The 15501-nt window shown below is 35.2% G+C and overlaps 1 long non-coding RNA gene across 1 annotated transcript in view; it reads left to right on the plus strand.

Moving 5' to 3' along the window:
* Nucleotides 1-1970: 1970 nt before the first annotated feature.
* Nucleotides 1971-15501, plus strand: part of LOC309663229 — a 62412-nt gene continuing 48881 nt past the window's right edge. The window contains exon 1 of the long non-coding RNA XR_014265158.1: nucleotides 1971-6499. This is a non-coding gene — a long non-coding RNA (uncharacterized lncRNA). The remainder of the gene's footprint in view (nucleotides 6500-15501) is intronic.

The raw sequence follows: 15501 nt of genomic DNA on the forward strand, positions 1-15501 counted from the left end.
AGGCCTTAAAAGCCTTCATTATTGTCCCTTAACACCCCTACCTAACAAGTTACCATATTTACAAGTAGAAATATCTTCTGAGAAATGTCAGGCATCTTGTTTGAATCCTCTGAAACAAAACAATTTCTGTGATGCGTGTAGAGTTATGCCAAGAAGTCCATCTGCCAGCCAGAATTTCATCCTTTAAATACCTTGTTATGGCAGCACAAAAGAACACAATGAGCTTTGTTTAGAGTGTCAGTCTTCCATCTCTGGGCTAAAAGGATTAGGTCTAAATTGCACATCATTACATAAGACCACATGAAAATGTTTGCTTCTTTTGTCCTTAAAAGTACTTCATGGTGTTTTATAAAAAGCTAAAAAAAATGTTAATTGAACTAAAGAAATCTATTCAGAAGGTCATAAGCAGTAGATTTGCCAGGCATTCTAATTTATGTTATTATTTGTTTAACACACAAAAGTCAGGGAATTTTCAAATATAATCATTTGTTGGATATGGCAGGGGGTTGAGGAGAGCTCATATAGCGTGATGATTCAAAGTAAGCATTTTGGAGTCAGATCTGGTTTTAGCCTCTCTGGTTAAAAAGTATGACTAGAAAATTTACTTAACCTCTCTGTGGCTCATTTCCCTCATTTGTAACATGGAGATAAAAGTATTCACCTTCTAAGGTTGTTTTAAGGGTTAAATTAAATAACACATGTAATTTACTTACCAGGGCTTGGCACACAGTAGATATATAGTTAACAAGTCAGATAAGAGTGAGCATACACTTTCAATAGGTCGTGTGTGTGTGTGTGTGTGTGTGTGTGTGTGTGTGTGTATGAAAGAGAGAGAGGGAGAAGGGAGAAGTGGAGAAGGAGAGGGAGGCAGGAAGGCAGAGAAAGAGAATGAGGGAAATTGAGGGAGAGGGAGGGAGAATATTTTGGGAAGGGCATATAGATAACATTGTTGGAAATGCAGTATACATGTGATGGTTATTTGTTAATGCTAATTTACTTGTTGAAGAGATTTTGAATTTTGAAGATGTTGGAATGGAAAAGGAATGGAATGTCAGGAAGTATTTGGAGATTATCTGACTTTGAGAGAGTCACTTGTCTCCTGTACACAGGACAAAGCAGGAAGTTGGAAACATTTCTCACCTCCTCCTCCCCCTTCTGTTCTCATGTCAGTTCTAATTTTGTACCCAGCCCCTCTTCCAGCACTTCTATGCACCTGCAGTCAGAGGTTGTCCTTTGAACAAGACTCAGCTGTCCACTAGGTGAAACAGTTGGAAAGCCACTAGGCCATTACAATGTCACTGCAAATAACTTAGAGGTATTTTCATATTATTATGGGAGAAAAGCCCAGTCTAATATACAAACAAAAGCGAACTTTCCTAAGGAACAAGAGTTGCAGAAGGAGTGAAAGAAAGATTTTGAGGTAGGCAAGGCCTTGCCTCGCTTTTCAGATGAACTGGTGAGGTCATTCCTGTTTTAATCTGTTGAGTTAGGCCATTTGGAAGAAATGCACTCTGCAATATAATGCGGTAATCTTGCCATTATTAATTAGAATAATAAGTTCCATTGCTTAAGGCTTATTTCTATAGTGGTTTTGCTCAAAAAGTAATATTCAGCTTAGCCATGTAAGTAAAAAAAAATAGGGTATCAATGGCCAGTTTCCAGGTTTTTCAAAAAAAACAGAATTTTTATTTTACATTAATACAGGTCTGTTCAAAAGCAATTCTGTTAACACCCTTCAAATAACCTTTTAAAATATTACTTATGAATCTATGCACCTTGATAAAATGTTTCCTGTTTTTCATTTCCCCAAGGCTAAAGTGACACAATTATTAGCTTTTGATAGGGTTAAACAATAACTACCCATGCTTACCTTTGTGAAAGAATGGAAAATAAATATACCTTGAAGCGTTGTAATGGTTGAAAAGATTCCCATACTTCAGTTCCTTCTTATGTTTCTTTTTCCTAGAACAGCACAGAGAGATTTAAATGAATCTTTTAAATAATTTTCTCCTCTACTTCTCATGCTGAGTAAAGTCCTTTCTGTCTCTAAATGTTAACAATATCATCCTTTTTAATGGGGACCCTCTTTAATCCTGTGTAGTAGTAGTTATAGTGTACCAGGAACATTCTATCAATAGATGCTGGGGATATACCAGTAAACAAAACAGATAAAAATTCCTGCCATTATAGAGTCTATGGTCTAGTGGGGCGGGGGGGGGGGGTGGAGACAGAAAATGAACACTGTAAGTATCGAATGTGGTAATAAATGATAGAAAATTAAGGCAGGAAGGGAATAGGAAGTGTCAGTGGGGTTGGGCAGGGGTTGTGGTTTCAGATAGGGTGGTCAGAGAAGGGTTCTTGAGAAGATGACATTTAAGGAAAGATGTGAAGGAAGTAGAGGAGATGCTGTGTTTTAAAGAATAGTTGGCAGGCCAAGTAGAGTCAGTTAAGGGGAGAACAGTAAGAAATGAGAGGTAAGAGGGGCCCAGTCTGGTAGTCTATTGTAAGGACTTTGACTTTTATTACATTAAATGTCGTTACAAGTAGGAAATGGGAAGCCATTACAGGTATGTCTACATCTTCTGCCTCTCAAGATTCATTCTTCACCCTGCCCTATCCTATTCTCTGGCTCAGGGAAGCTGAGTTGTATTTTCCTATTTTTCCTCAGGACCAATCACATTTCTCCCTTTCGGTTACCTTCCTCCTCTTTCAATTATCCAGGTGTTCCCTCTGTCAGAGAAGCAGAGACCCAACTACCTGTATTTCTCAACAGCAGCCCTAAGCCCACTGTTGCCAGTGCCGGGAGCCTACCTAAAATACGTATCTCTTGGCTTCCCTCAAGACGTTCAATCAGTATCTCTGGGATTGGGGTCCAAGAATCTGCATGTTTAACAAGTTTCCCAGGTCAGTTCTTTCTTACTGGAGGCTTAAAAACTAGAATCCTGGATTATGGAAACCTTACCCTTCTGATGGGAATTTGGGCAGTTCCTCATACTGTCCTCAATTTTTTTCTTAGCTCCAAAAATGAGAACTCAGAAATACTCAGTTTGACTGACTGTCCTCTGCTAAACTTTTATTTCTATTTTTAGTCAATGCTTATAAAATACTTTATTTTGTAAAATATTTCATCATTACTGTCCGTAAAAATTATTTTGCAGAGTCCTCATCAACCTGTGTCATATGAGATTTAGTGTCTTGCTTGCAAATGTATAAGCTGTAGAAGGATTACCTGTGACTTCTATATTTTTGTGTAAGAGCATTGATTTTATTTTTATTTACATTTTAGTATTTCCCATGATGAATCATTTTTCAACATTATATTGAATTAGAAATAAAGGTACTCGAAAGTTACTAATAAATGCTATGTATCATGCTATGTTTTGTGTTGTCTGAATTGGTAGCACTGAACTTTGAGGACTTTCTCAGAGTTACGGAAGGGAAATGACTCTATGACTTAGACTGTAATAGAATTTGTGATGAGGAATTCACACTTCCCAGTAGCTTATGCAGCACTGTTTTCACATTACATCCAATCTTCTGTGAAGAGAGACACTAGATTGATGTTTTCCAGAGTATTTCTGTTACTCTCCAGAGTTAGGTACTTTTAAACAAATATTGGCCTTTCAGTTTGTTTGCACATTTCATAGGTAATTTCCCCTGTGCCAGAATTTGCTATTTCAAGATACTGAGGCAAACAAGACTGCTAGAAATAAAAAACAAGGGAGGCACTTTCATGTACCAAGCATACGATGGTAAATATCTACTCGAGTAGCTGAATCCAATCCCTCCAAAGAAGGTTGGTTCATTTGGCCTCTTAGAATAATGTTGAACCTTTTCCTAGCAGAGATATGGCGTGATATTCGATTGAGGAAGCTGCACAGTGCATTTGGCCAAGACCTAAGGTTAAGCCTGCCTTTTAAGCTGGAGAGGATCAGATGGGGTCTTTATGGCCACTCTGGATGGACTGTGTTTACAGCGAATACTGAAAAGCATGCATTTCCTCTCAAATACTAGGATCTCCAGCTGCTGGTTAAAAATACATCCAAATGGATGCCAAAAGCTGAAGCAATGGTCCATACATTTTAAGAATATAAGAAGAAAAGCTTGTGATTCTTTTATAATTGCATTGCACATAATAAAATGTCTTAGAAAAGATTCTTGCAGAATTTCTGCTTCTCTATGCATTTGGTTAAATTAAATCAATCTGTTTAACAGGAATGAATTTTTCAGAAAGATAAAGAGATTTTTAACTTTTCAAAATAATTGTGCATTTTTCTTTGTTAGTGAAAAAGGCATACAAAAGCTCTAAATATTAGACATATTAGTCGATAAATGAGGTTTTATCTATAAAAAAAGGAAGAAGAGTAATTTTATATTATATGCCTCAAGAGCCTTTTTTTTACATTACTTTAGATTTTTATGTAAGGATTACATAGGATTTTGGAAATCCTAAATCTGAAAAGGACCTTGAAAGTTATTTAGTTCAGAAATGTTAACAACAACAACAATGATGTTAATAATATAGCTAACCTTTGAGCACTTACCATTTGCTGGGCACTGTTTTAAGAAGCTTTACATATGTAATCTTAGTCAATCCTCAAAATAACCCTATGATGTAAATATTATTAACTTCATTTGACAGATAAGAGAACTGAGACACAAAATGTTTAACAAATCTGCCTGAGGTCATGGAGATAGCAAGTGGAAGAGTCAGTTAGAAAGCTGAAGAAACACTTACAAAATTATCCCAGCCAGTTCTGTCCATGGAAAGTGAACACAGCTGTCAAGGAATGTGATCTGAAGGTGCCAGAAGGTCTACCCAAATACATCACCTTCAACAGTTTACGACACTGCCTCAAGTTCTCACCAACAGAGAAAGTGCTTCGTGTGAAGATAATCCCTCCAAAAGGTTATATTTTAAAAAATATTACCTAAGAAGAATTGCCCATAAATGACAGCACGACCAGATTGACACATTTTAGGGAGACGTGGATGATAAAAGGAAAAAAGAAAAGAGCTGCTGAAAGTAAACACCATAACAGACACTCTTGGTCAATCCTGGCAAAATGGCGGGGGTGGGGGGAGGGAATGAAGACAAAATTCATCCAATTTGGCTTTAGTTGGATAGTTCGATATGGAAATTATCTATCTTAAAATGTCTTCTCATTTGGGAGATAGTCATACTTGATAGTTAAAACTTTACCATTTGCACTGCTAAAGTTTGATTAACAGCAAAAATTATCTCTGTATAACATATTTTCCTTACCACTTGCCTTTTTGAACAGAGATTCTTAAATAAGTGTCCCACATACAGACCCCTATTAATATATTAAATTTCAAGTATGTATGGAAGAATGCAAAGCACCCTAAGAAGATTATCCAAAGAGTTCATCAGATTCTCACAAGTACAGTTGGTCCTCCATATCTGTGGGTTCTGCATCCATAGATGCAACCAGCCACGGGTCAAAAATATTTGAAGAAAAAAATTCCAGAAAGTTCCAAAAAGCAAAACTTGAATTTGCTACATGCCTGGCAACTATTTACACAGCATTTACATTGTACTTCCAACTATTTCCATCGTATTTATATTGTATTAGGTATTATAAGTAATCTAGAGAAGATTTAAAGTATACGGAAAGATGTGCATAGGCTGTGTGCAAATACTATGCCATTTTACATAAGGGACTTAAGCATCCATGGAGTTTGTTATTCTCAGTGGGGGGTGGGGGGTAGGGGGCTGGAACAAACCCCCCCAAGGACGACTGTATATATGAATCACCCAAAATAGTTAAATCAGCACAAAATTAACCTACCCCAGCGGCACTTCCTACCTATCACCTAAAATTAATGCCTGCTGGAGGTGGTCTTTAACAACGGAGAGACTATAGCATACAACTGTTTTGAATTATGTATCCTAGTGAGCATCCAGGGCTACATTCAAGCTGATGTTTTAGAAAGCAACATATGGCATGCAAAAGGGTAGGCAGGATAATATTACATACCACTGGTTTGCTAGAATTATCTTTCACCTTTTCACTAGGTTGCTGCAACAATAAATGCAACTCTTCAGGACTGGGGTTTTAGGTAAATAACGCAACAAGGAAGTGAGACAGGTAGGTCAATGAAAGTTCTTAGCAAAGGGTTAGGCAAATAGAATGGGCAGTCAATTAATTAAAATGCTTTTCAAAATGAACAGACTGACCTGGCTTTCTTGGTGAGCTATTACCAGGTTCTTTTGAGTTCTTAAAACATTTTCTTTACTCTCTGTTTCACAACAAACGTGGGCCAATTGCTGTGAGTTAATTGAAAAGGATTGTTTCCTAGTTGCCAAGAAACGGCGCTTTCTTACATTATGCAGGCCATTATGTGCACAGATCAAGCTTCCTGATTTTTCTTTCAGGGTTTAAGAATATTGGCTGCTGTGATTTAGTTGTCCCTTGAGCAGAGGAGCGCAAGTCAAGAAGGATTTCAGGGGTATTGTTCCATTTCAATTTACCAGGTAAGATTTGGATTTATTTGAAAGTGCTATCTTCTCCCTTATGCTTAACTTTTCCTAAATCACTTAAATGCTTTTATGAGTGAATGGGTGAATATGAAATGATGATTTTACTTGGGATAGCTTCAAGTAAAATCGTGCTAAATTGATTTTCTTGCAGCTGAAGGTTCTGAGGGAAAAAAATTTTTTTTAAAGAGGTAGCCCTAATAATTGAGGTCTGTGAGACAGGCTCTAGAGTTTGTTTCTCATTGTTTTCAGAGTAGCAGATACAGGTAAACCAAGAAGTTGTGAGTGAATTTAGGGTTGAAATTCTAAAATCATTGCTATGGAAGCAAATATCATTATTTCTATTTGGAGAAAAGATTTCAAATCTGACTGGTTCCAGCTGAGACATGGACTTTATATTTGTTAACTTCAAAAGGAAGACTTGTTGATCTTATAACTTGGTTACCTGTCTCTCTTAAAAACAAAGCCTCTCTGTTGGCTATTTTCCTCATGTTTTTGTCTAAAAGATGAAGATAAAATCAGGGTCCTGTACTCAGTGTAGCTTACTAATACATATGATACAAACAAAAAATGCACGCTTCTTTCTCAGGAAGGAAAATATCATTTCTTGATTCAAGGTTAGTTGCTCCCAGGCAAAGTAGTGCTCACTGTGGGTAATAATATGGGATAAGTGTTGGACAAGGACCCTGTGTATTGAGTTTGTTAAGTCAATTCATCCTCCCACTCTTAAAGAGTTCACACTTTCACCGGGTTAGGTTGAACTCTGTAATCCTGTGAACTTACACTCACAACATCACACAGTTTACACAGACTCTACGTTGAAAATAAGTTTTGTCAAATTTGCAGGGAACCTAGTTGAGCGCTGTTATTGATCCTCTCTTTCAAAGTCATATTTTACCTCCTCTGCTGCATGGCTCTGGATTTCCTAGGAATATATTTCCTTTACAAGGAAGATCACTGTAATGGATACAAGTCAGGTCAAATATTTGTTGTCTCATTAAGTAAGTTTCCATTTGTTCAGAGTTTGAAGACACCTGAGTATAAAGATGACCTGTGCAATATGAACCCTAGCTGATGCTGGAAAGAAAGCATTGCAGCATGCCTTTAATGATAATATGATTTGGGTTTTCCACCAGTGAACCAATACTCTGGTTAGGAAACTATTTTGTGCAATAATGTGAATCACTATCAATGAAGGGATAGTTGAATATGACATTCAAACCATCCATTTATTTTTAACTTGCCAAATTGGAGTCTCCTTTCTTGAATTTCTATACATTTTAAACTAAAATAACAAATCACAGTATCATCAGTTATCACAAATTCATTACACTGTATTTTTTATTTACATAATAGTAAAATTAAGCAGCCCATTTAAATAAATGCATGGTTTGTAGTTATGTATACTTGGTGTGACTTAGTACCATTTTTGGAACAGTGCATTTCTTTCCAGGTAAGATGTAATTAAACAATTCCATTCTAGCTTACATTCCCTTTTTTACCTTGTCAAAAAGTTCTCTTTGCCCTGACAATATACTTTTGATATTATTGGTATTATGGTGCTTAAAATATCTATGCTGGTAAAATTTTTGCCTAGCCATTTTGTATTTATTGGAGCAGGGTGACAGATGAATATGTAGAATGGGTGGAGCAGAGCAGAAGTCAGACTGATAAAATATCTTACAGGCAGATTTCTTCCCACCTAGCTCACCTAGTTCTTCTTTGTCAGTATAACAGAGTGATTGTGACATTAATAAACTATTAAATATATTTAATAGTGTAACAATAAATCTTGTTTTTATTTCTGAGTGGTATTTTTTTAAATTAAATATTAACTGATATTGATTTGCTCCTCTGTGGATTAAGAATTTTACAAAAAGAGTGATGTCCACCTAGGATGGGATGGGAATCAGTCTATAAAATTTTTGTTCAACCTTAATTAAGCAGAGACTGAATTGCACTGATAATTTGTAGATCACAGTGACTGAAATACCATAAAATGATAGACTTCGAAAGGCACTTATTGATTATTGAGTCTAATGGCTTTGAAACTTTATTTTGAGGAGTCCTACATATTCCCAAAAAGCATTATAACAGGTGAGCCTATGAAGGTAGGAGGACTAGTTAGCTGGTGGTGTAGGGAAAACAAACTGTATTATCAATCAGCCCATGCTTTTCCAGTTTGTCTGCAAGAACACAGATAGCCTAAGGGTATTTCATAAACCCTTTGTGGAAATCAAGATACACTGCATTTATAGCATTACTCTGATCTACAATTCAAGAAACTCAGTCAAATATGAGTTTAATTTGACATATCTCATACCATGCACTCAAGGTTTTTGACAGTCAATTCTTCTATTACAGGCACTCAGCATGTCTTTGATTGTTATAGAATTATTTCAGGGATCCTTACTAAGTAGCTTATCAATTTTTTTTAACACCACCTATTTTTAAATTTTTCTGAAAATTGGGATTGTTTATTTTATGGTACAACTCAAAATAATTTCAAAGATTTCTAAAAACATTATTGTGCCTTTGATAATTTTCCCATACTCTTTTGATATGAAATTTACCTAACTTTAGAAATCCAGAATAACGTATAAAGTAATACAGTGCTTTCTTACTGTTACCTAAAAATGGTCTGTCTGTAATATTAGAAGATTATTTGTCTAAACAGAGAAGATTATGCAAAATATTTCAGTAATTTTAATGGTCCTATTGTTTATCTATACACAATCAGCACCAAACTTTATCTTGCTCCAATAAGCCAGAGGAGACATTTCTTTCTTTTGCTCTTAATTTTTTTTTTTTAAACTGGGATTTTAAACTTCTCAACTGCAATGATATGATTTTTGAATCACTCTTATAAGTTCCTTTTTCCATGTTTGCTTTTAAGTATTTCTTTCTTTTTTTTTCATTCTTATCAATTTATTTGGCAGAGATTTAAAACAAAGTTTGACAAAACAAGCTATTTTTGAGGAAACTAAATTTCTATTAGGAGAGGAAAACAGAATAACCCCCATGGAGAGCAATCAGTCAATGTCACAAAAATTACAAATGTCACTCCAGCAATTGCTACCTGTTTATAAAACTAAAGGATTGAAAACAATTTAAATGTCCATCAATAGAAAACTCATTATTTAAATTATGAAATATTTATATAATAAAATAGTATGCATCCCTATAAAGGAATGAAGAAACTCTATATGTGTAGTTGAAGAATCTTCAAGATATGCCGTTAAATGAAAAAAATCAAAGTGCAGAACAAGTGTGTGGTGTACAACCATTTATACTAAAAATATATTTTAAATATGTGATTTTATATTCATAAAATACCTTTGATAGAACACACAAGAAACTGGTAATGGTGGTTGTCTCTGAGAAGGGGAACAGAATAGCTGGGTGTTCCAGTTATCTATAACCCAGAACTTAGCAGCACAAAACCACATCTATTTTATCACACTCACAGATTCTGTGGGTCAAGAATTTGGCTAGGGCACAGTGCAGGGGATGGGGGCAACTTATCTCTGGTCATTGATGTCTGGAGCTCCAGCTGTGAAGAACTGATTGGCAGCATGTGACTTGAATGGCCGGAGCCTGACACATCTGAAGACTCTTCACTCCCTGTCTGGCACCCAGGCTGCCGACTCAGCTGGCACTGTTAACCAGGGTGCCTACAAGCAATCTCTCCAAGTGACTGGAGCTCCCTCACAGCATGGTGGCCTCAGAGTAATTAGACCTCCTATGTGGCAACTCAGGGCTCCAAGAGCAAGTGTTCCAACAAGCAAGGCACACGCTGCAAGGCCTTTATGACTAGCCTCCAAAATCATATCCACTGTCCTCTATTGGTTGAAGCAGTCACAAACCGTATTTGGTTTATCCATTCATCTCTCGGTGTGCTTATAAGTATTTCTAAAACCTGAGAATACTGTCTATCTTTTCTTCCTTCCTTTTGAGCAGTTATTCTCAATTTGGCAATGTCTGAAGATATTTTTTGGTTGCACAACAGAGGGGGTGTGGTACTCCCAAAATTTAGTGGGTAGAGGCCAGGGTTGCTGCTAAACATCTCACAATGTACAGGATACTCCCTAGAACAAAGAGGTATCAGATTCCAAATGTCAATAATGCTGAGACTGAGACTGGCTAAATACATGATTATGGGTTAGAGTTTTTGTTTTCAAAAATCTGAAATCTCATGTGCCTTCATTCCTTTTATTTATAATATTGGCCTACAGGATCACACCTAATTTTTAATTGAACTTTCTGGAATCTGCCTATATAAAGTCTAGGAATCATGATCTAACTGGATTGTCCAGTTTTCCCTTCCTTGATTATTACCAGAATAAACATGACAATGGTCACATTATCTTTAAACTCATGTCACGTCCATATTACTAAATAGTGCTTTGTCTGAATGACTTGTACAATATTTCCCTCATTGCTTCTACTTGTGAATAAAGAAGGACTCATTAAGGCAAGACAATAATATCATCTGTTTAACTGTTGTGCTCCTGATTTCATGTCCAAAGTCACTCTTCAATAACCATTCATTCATTCTATAGATACTTATTGAGCACCTATCATGTTCCAGAAACTGTTTTAGTTGGGAATTCAGTAATGAATAAAACAAAAATCCCATTTTTGTTGTGATTACATTCTAGTGGAAATCAGAAGATCCAAAATCCCCCTTTCTTCAACCATTTTTGATCCTGGTCTATTACGTGTTCAAAACAAAATAACAGAATCTGATGCATTATAACTATATAAATAGTTGCAAAAGTTTGTTCATACTTTTTTAAATTTTTTTTTTCATGTAAACTCTCTGCTTCTTGGGGACTGCCAAGAACCTTTTCATTCATTTTTGAATTTCACTTTCAGGCAGATGTCTCTATTTTCAACTTGCTTGATGTGTATTCTAGAGAAGACTGACTTTTGAAGTAAGTTTTGAATGAAGGGAAATATAATGTTTGATGAGTTGAAATAATGTTAGTAAGAAAAGTCAATCTGCCATTTAGGAAAAAAAGACATAAAAGTAAAGATGGAAAATTGTGAGTGGAAAGAGGCTAGTCATGCCTGAAATTTATTTTATTTGCTATGCCAAGAAAAAAGGGAAAAGAAAAGAAAAAAAAAGGATAAAAGAAAAAGAGCTGTAATGTATCTTTCCAGTGTAACCATAACTCAGAGTAATTCATTTTCTTGGGTGGATATTTCTATCCCTGGTGAATTCTTCAGAATTTCTTACCTATGTCATAGTTTATTCCTCAGTAGCCACTGATGAAGTTATTGGTTTCTTCTTTGGATAAGGAATGAGAAACATAAATGAAGCAAGGTATTATAATTTTAATATTCTGATCCAGATATTTCTTTTGATTTTACTTTGTAGTTTCTTTCCTTCCTGAATGCTTTTTTTCCTTAGTGTATGCAGAATTGTTTTCTTAGTATATATAGGAGTTAAAAGTTCTGCTAATATGTTAAAATGTGAAAAAAGGGATTTGATGCTCTAAAATTCTCAGACTTTGTAAAGTTATCAGTTTTAAGTAATCAGTTAGCTTATGGAAGTTCTGCTTACCAAAAGCTACGATTCTCACCTTCTTCTGCTCTTCTATTTAAAAATAGAGATCATACCCAAGTAGGAGGTTATTAGTATAAAAAAATTCCAAAGAAACAATATAAATGTAGCTACAAAAAATGTTTAAAAATTAAGTGAGTATATTTTCTGGAGTTTACTGAAAATGAGAGAAATTCTAATATTATGCCTTACAACTAGTTTTCTAGCAATAAATTTGAAAAAAAAATTTTTATAAATTTTTATCTTAAAAGTCTTAGTGGTACTGACAGATTACAGCGAAATTACCTTTGTTGTGTGAGCGAAACAAAAAGGCATCTTTTCATCTTTGTCCAAGTCCAGGCTTTGCCATCTATAAGTGTGCTGAATGCGGGCAAGAACCTAGATTGTCTCAACCATAAACTCGGTAAAAACACTTATCTCGTAGTGTCATTATGGAAACTAAATGAGATATTACAGTTTAGTACTTGTCACAGAGGAATTATGTGGTAATACGATGTTCCCCTTTCTTTGCAACTCCTAGACTATCATAATTCAATTCAGAGAAAAGATTCTTAAGGAACCTTAACAGTCATCTAGTTTGTCACACATCTGATGCTTGAATTGTTTATGTTTTCCTGGTCACTGGCCTATGCTTTATTGTTCTATTAAAATAAGATTTACCTCCTAGGACAACAGACATTTATAAATATTGTGCTGAAACGTATAAAATTGTCACTTTTATAGGTCAAACAGTCTAATACTGGCAAATTTCTTATGTCCCAATCTAATACATATAATATAAAAAGCAAATTTTATTTCTCAAAATATAATTTTATATGATAAAGTCTGACATAACTTGAAAATGCTAGAATGTAAATATAGTTCTATTAGCTGTTTTTAAAAAAATTATAAAAAGACACTACTAGAAAAATAGTCCTTAAGAGCTTTATGCACGGATCGACAAACTAGTCTGTGGGCCAAATCCAGACTGTCTTGTGGTTTTGTACAGCCCACGGGGTAAGAATTGTTTTTACATTTTGAAACAGTTGAAAAAAAATTCAAAGAAGGATAATACTTTGTGACACATGAAAACTATATGAAATTCAAATTTCAGGGTCCATAAATAAAGTTTTCTTGGAATAACCCATACTCACTCATTTACATGTTGTCTTAGGCTGCTATTGTTCTGCAAAGACAGAGTTGAGTAGTTGCAACATAGGTGTTATGGCTTGAAAAGCCTACAATATTTATTATCTGGCCCTTTACAGAAAAAGTTTGACTACCCCTGTCTTAGAGTCAAGCTGCCTACATTCGAATGCCATCGCCACCACTTCTTGGCTCTGTGATTTAGATAAGTTAATTAATCTTTGTGAGTCTTGGTTTCCACATTTTAAAATAGGCATCCTAACAGTACTTACCTCACAGGATAATTATGAGTACCTAGTACATCATAAGTACTCTCTAAATGTTAGTATAATTTTTAATATTCTTCCAGGGTGCTATTGTAAATGATTGGGGGGAAAAACTACAAAAGCTTGAAAGTGCAGGTAGGTGACAATTGTTGCATCACCATATCATGATATAACACCCGTTGTCAGCATTCTATGGACCTAATAGTAAAATGTAACCACTTGCTCATAGGAATGATTTTAATACTTACATCTCACTCATACCACATGGACCATTTCAAGTTAAAAATATTTAAGTTTCTAAATTTGCAAGTGCTAAGCTGCAAAGTAGGGGCTGCTTTCTCCCTGGGACAATGAACATCTGCTGAAACAATTTGTCCAACAGAGCTTTTGCCTCTGCCAGCCTTTTTTTTTTTTTTTTAAAGAAATGGAAAAAGGATCATTGTTTAACTTCAATTCTTCTCATCTTCTAAACCAAGAAACAATTTCTCTCAGGACTAGATGTTTCTAGGATTTGGAAAAGTAAAGGGGCCTCAGCTTTTTATTTATTTTTTCCTATTTTCAAGTAAGGGTAAGTAGAATTTTACTTAGAGCACCATATTATCTTTTCCTTCTTATTTGAGTATTGTTTGAAAGACCACAGGCTTTTCTAGATGATTTAAGATTTCTGTAGTGAATTGAGCTCCACAGCACTTTCTAAGTCTGAGAGAGACTGGGGGGTGGGGTAGTGGTTATCACACAGCAGAAAAGGGGTCAAGCTTTAAATTAGAAAGGCTTTTAAGAAGCTCATATCTATTACTTTTTGTATGCAAAGTCAGAGTGGTCTGATGGGAAGATGATCCAAAATCTTGAAAATAAATTAAATGCTCCCAAAGCTAAAATCCAATAGCATCCTAGAGATAATGGATGGTTAAGTAGAACTGCTGATAAACTTCAAGTCTAAGACTTATCAGTCAGGTTACCTCTCCAGCTTTTCTGCATTGGTTTCCCCAGGGAAAGCTGGGGAGAGGACACTTCAAGCACTCAGCTTTATAATGCATACTTAAGAAGGCAGTGAATAATAACCATTAGAGTTCTCTGGGTAAACCAGGTTGCATTAAAGGTGCTTCTTTTGTTACTTACTTTAAAGTAGAGCTTCTGGTCCTTGGGGATTACACCAAGAGCAATGAGTCATATCTGAAATGAGGAAGGGAAAGTGTTGTCAAATTTCATGTTGATTCATAAGAATTAGCATGAAAGGTTGTTCACAGTATTTTGGTGGGGGCAGGGAGACACAAGGGGAGACCAGAGAATCAAATACTTGAGCACTGAAGAGTTTCTATTTGCTATAAAAGATTGAAGAACCTTGCTGTTTTCAAATAGAGGACTTCATCATATATAAATTATTCCTGATTTTTTAAAAATTTATTTTATTCAAGTATAGTTGATTTACAATGTTGTGTTAATTTCCACTATACAGCTAAGTGATTCAGTTCTATATATATATATATACATATATATATATATATATACACATATACACACACACACACACATTCTTTTTCATATTCTTTTCCATTATGGTTTATCACAGGATATTGAATATAGTTCCCTATTCCTGATTTCTTATTGTTTTCTAATTATTATTGTTATTTATAAAATGGTCAAGTATGTAAAGAAAAAGAAAATGTTTTAGCTACCAAGTCAAAAATATTTTGCCACCTGCTATGTATTTTGCCAGCCAGTTAAAATCTTTAGCATTCTTTGGTACAAAGCCTTAAGATGATTGTGGGGTGGACAGAAATTTTCCTCTGTTAGAATCTTTTGGATGATAGTCAAACACTTCTGTAATTTCCTTCACCACTTTTAGCTCCTTTTGGCATCACTTATTTCAAGTACGCCTCTGGAATGTCAAGAAAATTGCCAGATACTATTTTGAATGTTGTATTTTAATATAATATCAGGCTAAAGTTGTTCCTAGAGACTTCAGAAATAAAGGTAGAGTGCTTCTTTCTTATCTTTTAGCAAAATGGAAAACTTTAATTAAGACCCCATGGAGCTTT

Source organism: Balaenoptera physalus (genome assembly GCF_965194825.1).
Source record: "Balaenoptera physalus genome assembly, chromosome: 6".
Lineage (NCBI taxonomy): Eukaryota > Metazoa > Chordata > Mammalia > Artiodactyla > Balaenopteridae > Balaenoptera > Balaenoptera physalus.